We start from the raw sequence: 9,743 nt of genomic DNA, 5'->3' as shown, positions 1-9,743 counted from the left end.
AAAAAACATTGTTTAAAAATACATTTTAGGAATTGCCGAATGAGATTAGGGATGCATCGTTTCGTGGGATGGCGATGATTTCCTTTAAAAACAAACATAGATATGTACCTACACATGTAGCTAAAGTGAATCGGGTTGTGATTCCGTGGCTAGTGTTTCGGACTCACGGATCAAAGGTCCGTGGTTCGAATCCCATTCTACCCCAACTTGATTCCCGTTTTCGTTTAGTGAGTTATTTAAATCTCGTTAAAAATGGCCAACAAAATATTTTTTTTTTGGTAAATTATAAGAACGCGAATATATTTTTTAAAAATTAAATTTAAAAAATGAGTGAATTGATTGGTTTTTTTTATTAAAAAAGTATAAGTAAAATAATCGCTTTTTGTTAAAATGTATCTTTCACATCTATCTGAAATAAATACATCACATTACTGGCTTGAAATTTCAATTTAAAATAATTAATCCGATTTTCTTGAATATTTATTTATTTAAGTATTTACATATGTATACGTTCAGGTGACTAAATATGATGTAAGTAATAGATATTTGCCCTGTAGATGCCTAGACTTGTATATTACCTTCTCTTAAATGTTCTTCATCTCTGTTGTAATATGTTAATTTAAAAAGTATGTAAAATATGGCCAATTTATAAAATATAATGTTAAATGTTGTCAGATTTGGGTTAAAGTCACCGCTTGTCTTTGCCAATAATTGGTTACTCTCTAATTCCCAAGATTTACGTTTATAGTTTGGTTTTCCAAACAATAAACCACAAACGATTTCAAGAAACACGGATAAATTAACATGGGCCCATAGAACAGCTTTCCAAGTAAGGAAGTCGCACTTAAACGCGGTATTTGGATTGCTCGGAACAGATCTCATTAACATTTCAAAGTGACGGATCTAAGGACGAATGGGATGGGGTTGGGTCCGCTGGGCTGAATCTCTCAGTGATCCTAGCGTAAATCAAACACAAAACTCGCTTCAAATAGCCGATCATGGCGATCATGGCAATCATGCCATAATATTAGAGCATACAGACGCAGACGGTTCACAAAGCGAACGTTTTCCAATACGTAATAAATGCACTTTGCGTGCAATTTAACAAAGTAAAAAATAATTCACCTGTTTAGTTAGTCTTTTACGGAAAATGTAATTCGTATGTTGACTATAATATTAATGGGGGAAATTGATCAACTTATGATCCAAACTATGTGTGTACATTATAATTTGTAAAAATATGATTATTTTCATTCGTTTCCCGCCGGACATCGAAAATAGAAATAATCAGTGATTATTGAAAAAAAAAATATAAATGAGCTCAAACGTAAAAATGTATTTTTTATTATAATTGTAACGCACATTCTAAGAACAAAATGTCAGAAAAACTCAATCTCAATAGATTCAATAACTGAAAAAAAACTCCTGTGGGGCACACATTTTTTTATTAATAATGGTATTTTTTTTCACGTGCATTTTCTTGTTTGTTTTTATAATTTAGTTAAAGTTCAAATCTCACATTAAAAAATATAACAGTAAGATCTTTCATGGAAAATTTTTTAGTCAAATTAACATTATTTCTAAGCTTAAAAAAAAGTCAATACGGATGTTTAGTCATTAACAAAATGGTAAATGTTAGCACAGTAATAAAGCCACCAATGGCCGGTTATATTATATGCTGAGACTTCTACATTTTTCAAGTCAAAAAAATATGTGTCTATTGATCTATTGATCCTTAAAAAAGTATTTATTATTAATTTTCATTGAAAATTGCGAACTCAAACAATGGAAAATTTCAAGTAAAAAACATGACTCTTAATTTGCCAAACACTAAATCGAAAATAACCATAAAATTCATCTCACAAATTAACCAATTTCATTAAAAATTGAAAGCAAGGGGCGTAAACTTAATATACTAGAGCAATTGAAAATTAATAATTATTTAAATAAACCTTAAATGAAAATAATAAATGAACGAACGAATCTAATATCTTCACCACTGTTAAACATTTCTAATGAATAACAATATCCCACTGTATGCACACACTTGCATGATACGTTAATGAAAAAGAAAAAGATATCAATTTTCGATGCGTTCATGTTTCTATTAATTCTTTATATTACTTAAATTGCGTACTTAAAATAAATCATACTAAAATTCATTTATGTCTCGATAAATTAATTATATTATTTAAATCGTCTACTGCTCCTGAAATCATAGAACGCTCTAACTTATAGAAATATCATTAATAGAAATACAATTATCTTAAGGTTTGTCGGTTCATTAATTTTTTTGCAATACATACATATGTCAATAAATCCTTACTTTAGTTTTTTCAAAATATTGTAAATTTATTAAAGACACAAATATAAGAAACTAAATTCTCTAGCATTAAATAATCATTGGTTTTTCATATAATTATAATCATTGTACATGCTGAACTTGATATAATCAATTTATTATTATTTGTGTACCTAGGCTTATATAACTATATAAGAACCTTCAGTCCATTTAATCTTCACATTCGTTTGAAAATGCCCTAACAAGGCGAAACAACTGTCTGATTTTTGCTCTCGTGTTTAAAAATAAAATTAACGATTATAAGTATACGCAAGTTAGTGTTTGATAGATGTCAGTAATTATGTATGTCCTCGTATATTCATTTTTATATTTTTGTACCTTTTACATTATTCTTATGTAGATTTTTCTTATTCTTTAAATTTAAATTTATCTTGTTTCTATTTACTTTATTTTTATAACTTTATTATTATTTTATTTGCAACTCATAAGTGCCTAATAATTGTTAATTGCTTTTATGTTGATACGGATAATGTACTTAATCAATATCTTACACCACTGTGAAAAATTTTATTGACTGTTTTCACAATTTTCATTTATATGTATTCTTATTTTCTGTATGTAATATATGCAAAAACTGTTGTTTTTTTCCCAAATAAAAATAAATAAATAATAATATTAAAATTTAAAAACACTTGGATGGTTGATAAATACTTCTAAGCATTATGTCTAAAATCTCATTTTCCCCAAAGCACACGCGACATCGTGCTTGAATTAAAAAGCGAACGGTTGAATATTTTCTTTTACTTCTTTGTCAACGAGTATTTTTAACGCTCTCGCTTATAATATTTTACTGTGTATATCTTGCCATTAAATTTCTTAATCTAACACCCTTAAAGCTCCTTTACCTCCGATGAGAATTTTCTCGTCCTCTCATTCTTTCTTCCCCAATTCCCACACGATCGAATAACGACTTCCCGCCCAATCTCCTTAATGACGTCATTTCCACAGAATTTAACCTACTTTAATCGTACCTGTACTCACATTCACAAAATTTAGGAAAATACGTTTAAAATAAAAGTTTAACTTTTTACGTTCACTTCTTGGTAAGCATAATATAAGCTACGATTATTCAATATTTCGAGTCTAATTCGAATGAGCTTTTCCTAACGTACAGAATTTCAGTTCTAAACAAATATTTATCAGAAGACACGCAATCCGCTCCACGAAGAAAATATTGATAACAATTCCAATCGTATGTCATGCAAACAGTTTTCCAGGAAGAACTATTAAATCTTTCATACATACATTCACATATGCCTATAATTCCACGACATAAAAATCAATGCCGAGAATCGGGGAAACATGGAAGTTCATAAAACAATGTTAGCCGGTTTGAACTTTTGGTATTTACTTTGTTTTGTTTGTTTGAATTTTGATTTTTTCCAAGAAAATTTTTTTTTTGACGTACTTACAAAATGAGTCGAATATAAGGTAATGTTCAACAAGAAAGTTCGGACCATTTTAAATATGGCAATGAGCAGTAAAAAAATATTTCAGTGTTAAAAATGAAATTATGTTTTTAAAATGCTTTAGAAACAATTGACATACTATGTTTTTAATTATGATTGTTTACGGTTTTTTTTTTTTTTGCTTGAAGTTGATAAATAATAAAGTATCATATCTCGAAATATGACTTTTGCAAATAACTGCCTTTTTTATGACTGAAGTATATTCATCGGCTCGAAATATGAATAAAAACTAAAAATTGTATTTAAAATGTGAGTAAAAACGACAATAAAACTGACTTATATAAGAAAAAGAGTTCTTTGTTCTCATACTCAGATTTTGGTTAAATGTAAAGGTTGCTGGGTATTTACAATTAACACATTTATCTCTCATTTCGTGGATACAATACACCCTGATTCTATTCCGCACAGAGTTCAGTAGTGAAGAATAATACGGATGGATTATATTCAGAAATTAAATAAAAGAGATTTCTAGTCAATTTTCTCCTATCGAAAATTTTAACCCCTTCAAGCCGGATCTTCATTCAAAAGAACACGAAATTTAAGATTTATATATCATGTACAAATCAAAATAAAAAAGCAGCTTGTTTTTTTATGGTATACCTAATTATGTTGCATTTTTCTCCTTATTTTAGTAGTCAACATTATACGAAAAAAATTGTTTTTAATTTCACAGCTGACTTCTGCCTAAATTGTTTGTGTGTTTTGGAGCGAATCCTGTCGTTTTTCTTAATTATATTTACATCAAGTTTTAAATGCATTTCACTGAATCGAATAAACAAATTTAAAGAGATAGTAAAACAATATCTTAGATGAGCTTTGTCGATTTATATTCAGTTTGATACACAGCATTCAGTAAAAAAGTATAAAATATTTTTTAATAATTCATTTAGTACATCATCATTCCCCTCCCCGCACCCATTAGTGCATAGGGCACTACATTAGTAAAACAAATGCAGCATATGATCATTTGTTGCATGAAGGTAAGGTGATCAGTATAACGCTTCTGGTGTCTGTCCAGGAGCAATAAAACATTGCAGTTTAAACAACCTATAAAATCAAAATTTCACGTCCACCCTACCAGAAATCGAACCCAGAACCTCAAGAATAGTAGACGAAGGCGCCAACCATTTCATAAGGATGTGGACGTATCTCCCCTCGAAATTTCTCATTCAGGATTTTAACCTGAGAGTAGCCATCGAGTGAAAAAGACTCGTTTAAGGGTTTTATTCTACTTTACATACAGAATTGCATTCTTCACTCCCCTAGAAATAGAGTGCATACGGAATACATTTTTTTATATCCTTACGAATCAATTCAGGTTTAATAGTTTTAATTCAGTAAACACATCATACTTAACAAAATAACATAATTTTAAATCCATATTAATATTATAAAATGCAAATGTGTGTTTGTCTGCTTATTTGTGTTCCTTTCACGTCGCAACGGAGCGACTGATTGACGTTTTGCAGACGAATATCCGAAAAGCTGACAGATTTCTCTCACTCCCTCGGAAATTTTTTATTGAAAAAATAAATTCATTTTAAAACAGAATAAAGATGCTATGACGCCATAGACTAAAAGACCGTAGTGTTTCTTGCATATCTATAGTTAAAGAACCGGCAATTGATACAGGTTACTTTTATCCCGAAAAAACATCATTAAGTCTGAAAAATTCTTATTGTTAATTGACAAAACGAATTTTTTATTAATTCTGCGCGAACAAAGCTGCAGGAAAAAGCTAGTAAATAATAAAAAATAAATACATATCCAGTGCTCAAAATACTAAAAAAAATTCAAACGTAAATTGTAATGTAAAATGAAAAAACAATTGTTTTTTGTACTCAAATTGGTACGTACTTATAGAGATATTGTTCGATAATTTTGAAAAAAACATTTCTGCGAAATTATTCAAAATTTATAAAAAACTTATCTATATTTAAGTAGAAATTGACAAAATTTTCGGTTTGATCTGGTTTTGATATCTTTGGAGTAAAATTTCCATCCCCATAAAACGTGATATTTTACTATCGTTTACCCTCACATATCCACGCTTAACCTCTAATTTGAATGAACATTCCCGATAAGACTCGTTACGTACAAGTACACTTCATATAATAGCAATTATTTTCACGACAACTTCCCCGGGATCTTATTCCGTCTTCGTTCTTACAGCGTGGAACTAATCCATTTACGACTTTCTATATCGATAATTTTTCCATCATTTACCCTCGCAACTCGCCCCACAGAGCCGAGAAAGGGGAATGATCTTAATCAATTTGTAAATTTAAGTCTTTCTCGAGAAATGAGGTTCAGAAAATGTACAATCCGTTTAAGAGGACGTACTTCTTCCATCCTACATGTCTTGTCGTATAACTAAATAAGAAGTTGAGATGTTTTATTCCATCATGTTTTTTATGAGGCCTTCGAATGAAGTTGCCTGATTCATAAGTAGATGATGGCTTTGAAGTGGCTTATTTTTTACAAACTTTTTTAAATTATCGGCAATCCACATTAAAACTAAACGAAAGAGAGTGCTCCTCTCTCTCTCCTACCATAGATTATTCTCAAATGCAATCTTCTTTGTGATTAAAATTCTTTTCAATTTAAGAGTGTTCTTTTACAGATTATTTTTTTTATGTTTTATAAGGCATTCCAAACAAACTTAATGGAAAAAATCAATGATGAAGTTTAGTGATATATTTTTATTTTTTTGATTTGATAATAGACTAATAAACTAAGCCTTTTTAAAATAAGTTTTGTTCTTTAGAAATTACCTCGCGTGTGCCGTCTCAAGTTCTCTTTCACTTCTTCTCGATGAGTTCTGCTGATTCGTCAGTTGACTAACCGTAAACCAAAAGTCTATCACAACTCTCGTATAATGGCTGATTCGGAAGAACTAGTAACCTCACGCAAAGTAGTCCGTTTTAATTTTATTTTTTTATTTTTTGCATTTTTAAGAAACTTCGCCGTACAATTTAATGCTCTAATTTTTGCCGCTCGTAAGAATACATTTCTTATATTCAATTTCCTGTAGGGGCGAACTTCCTGAATATCGTTTTCCTGTTTTGGACATACATATTTCTTATGTAAAGGCATTTGTGAGAAGAGAAACATCTAAAAAAATGTGTAAATTGATAGGAAGCTAATGGAAATGGGCGACGAATTTTATGAAATTATTTTTTTTAATGAAAACTTATATGTTCTGGAGCAAATCCCGTTAAAAATTCCGCAGAAACCGCACAAACAGAATGAGCAGCGATAGATGGGTGGCCACAACAGCAAAAGGATTGCTTTTCGAACGGCGCCTACTTGGAAGACCCCCAAAGCGAAGGAAGGATAGTTGGCCCTCATCACAAGAGACTGAGTAGTCTGAGAAGTACAGATCGACAGATCTACAAAAAAATAAAGAAGAAGAAAAAACTTCAACATTGCCTTTTATTACGTATCACTATGAGATGTTACTTTAAGATACAAAACCACTAATTGATTAACTCTTTCTAATTTTCATTTATTTGTATTTTAAACCAATCTTATATTTTATATAGCGTCAACCACAACCATAATACAAGATACTCTAATAGGGATCTGATACTAAGTGAAGGGGTCAACACTGTTCTGGCATCGAGACAACACTATAACGTAGGCAAAAAGGTCCATAACCTTTTGCCAGAATCGTGGAAAGACGGGAGTGTTGTCAAGTTACGGAAGGTGTTGACCTCGCTCTTTCATGACATTGGTCGTAGGGAGTCAGAAAAGTTGATGCATGCCACGGATTGGAGAACCTTACTGGATGTCAAAAATAAAATATAAAAAATAAAGAATAATTTTAAAAATATATATTTATAGATGACAACCATGAAGTTTCGCATAAATAAATTGTCTATGTTTTATGAATGTATGTATGTGTATGCGCATGGGTGTATGTACGTGTGTGTGTATGTACATGTGTATATATGTGTATGTCTGTATGTATATGAATCAAAATGTGTATCCGAATAAGTTTATATTTTGTTTGTCTGTGCTCTATATTAATTTGTTAAGTATTATAATATATTAAAATGTAATTGCCTAGCTTGGAACGGGGTATGTACCCTTGTTAGCTGGGCAAAGTGAATATGGAATTGTATTTTGATAAAGAGTGTGAATAAATAAATAAAATAAAAAATAAAAATAAATATAAGTATTTACAATAACCGTTTAAAAAAAACTTTTTTATCAATTCGGATATTTTAAATTATTTTTTGCTTTAAATAATTACTTAACTACATACTCATTTACATAAATCATAAATCGTTTTTTTGTTTATTTTTCTTACATGACAATGTTCTAGCCATATTTTAATTACATTCAAAATCTAAAGTTAGCAAAATCTTAGAAATTAAAAAAGCTATTCATTATAAGAAAACAATAATTAATAACCAAACAAACAATATTTCTTTTAGTCCTCTCCTGGCTTACTTCGAAAATAAGGATATCAAATTACCACCCGTGTAAGAAAAAACCACTTGATTTTTTGAGTCCGCGTGTAGTATTTAGTGAACATGATAGAAATAAAATAAAAAGGAATCAATTCATTAGTTACGTAAACCTTGACAAAAAAGCTTGTTTGCTTTGAAACCGGTCGGTGAAAAATAAAAATTTGTGGTTAAAAACAAAGTTGTTTTATTTATTTTATTACATTCAAAATCACTTATGACAGATTTTCGTGTCATTTTATGGAGTGGTGTGTTCTTATAGCACATAGTTTTAATTGCTTTTTTTCGTAGGACTTTTTCAATGTACAATACAAAATTTAAAAATATAGATTACACAAACATCACTCTGTCAGATTTAAAATTTACACTAAAAATGTATTATGTAACTTAGTAGACATTATAATAATAAATGTGTACATCTCCCCTTCCCTCTTTATCCTCTCTTCAAGCATTCTTGTCCTTATCCCGCCCAATTTACAGTAACTTAATGTTCTTAAAATTAATATTTTAAAAATCTTTGATTATTGAGTACATGAAAATAACATTTTTATATGTATAAATTGTATGTATTTATTTGATATGTAATATATTTTCTTTACTAACTTTGTATACTTTGTGGAAATCTGTTATTAGTTCTGAGTTTATACACTATATCTGTTTGTTTACTAAAATTATGTATGTAGAACTGTTGATTTCCCTAGTAAAATAAAATAAAATAAAATAGTTGTGTCATGTTATGGAGTTGTGTGTATTTATATCACTTATTCTTATATTATATTTATTCATTTTTATTTATTTATTAATATATACGCCCAATGAACATTTTTAGGGACATGTTTATGCATAGAAAATTATTATAAAGGAAAGTAGAAAGACACAATAGTAGACTTGGCAGGAGTGGAAGCGGGAGAGAGGTGTTTATAATTTAATTTGATTCAGTGATCGTATGAAAAACGACAACTTGTTATTAAAGAAATCAAGACTGGTATGTTTATTGGTAGACCTAAGAATTCTAGGTATAGGGGAATGAAAGCCATAGTTAGTTCAATGGTTATCGGTATGATAGAGTAAGTTTTGTCTGAGGTTTTTTGAGTTGAGATTTATAAATAGGACTAGAAGCTTGGATTTATTTCGATGGTCTTGAAAAGAAGATATATATATTCTAGTTTCCAACTCATTATACGTATATTGGTCTGGATAAGCTCCTTTAGCCCATTTTACTTAAAATTTGATGTTGAACTGATTCAATATTTTTGATGTGAACATCATAATATAGAGACTAGATAACAAAGGAATACTCTAGGTGCGAGCGAACTAGGGACCAAAAGAAAGTTTTAAAGGTATTATTATTTTTGATGTCGGTTGTGGTTCTGTTAATAAATCCAAGGATTTTTAAGGATTTATTAATAATATGTTTAATATGAATTGTAAAAGAAA

Source organism: Micrasema longulum, unplaced genomic scaffold (genome assembly GCF_059751315.1).
Source record: "Micrasema longulum isolate JH-2025_06_02 unplaced genomic scaffold, ASM5975131v1 h1tg000650l, whole genome shotgun sequence".
Taxonomy (NCBI): Eukaryota; Metazoa; Arthropoda; class Insecta; order Trichoptera; family Brachycentridae; genus Micrasema; species Micrasema longulum.
The sequence above is the reverse complement of the archived record's forward strand: the minus strand, read 5'-3'. Positions refer to the sequence as shown.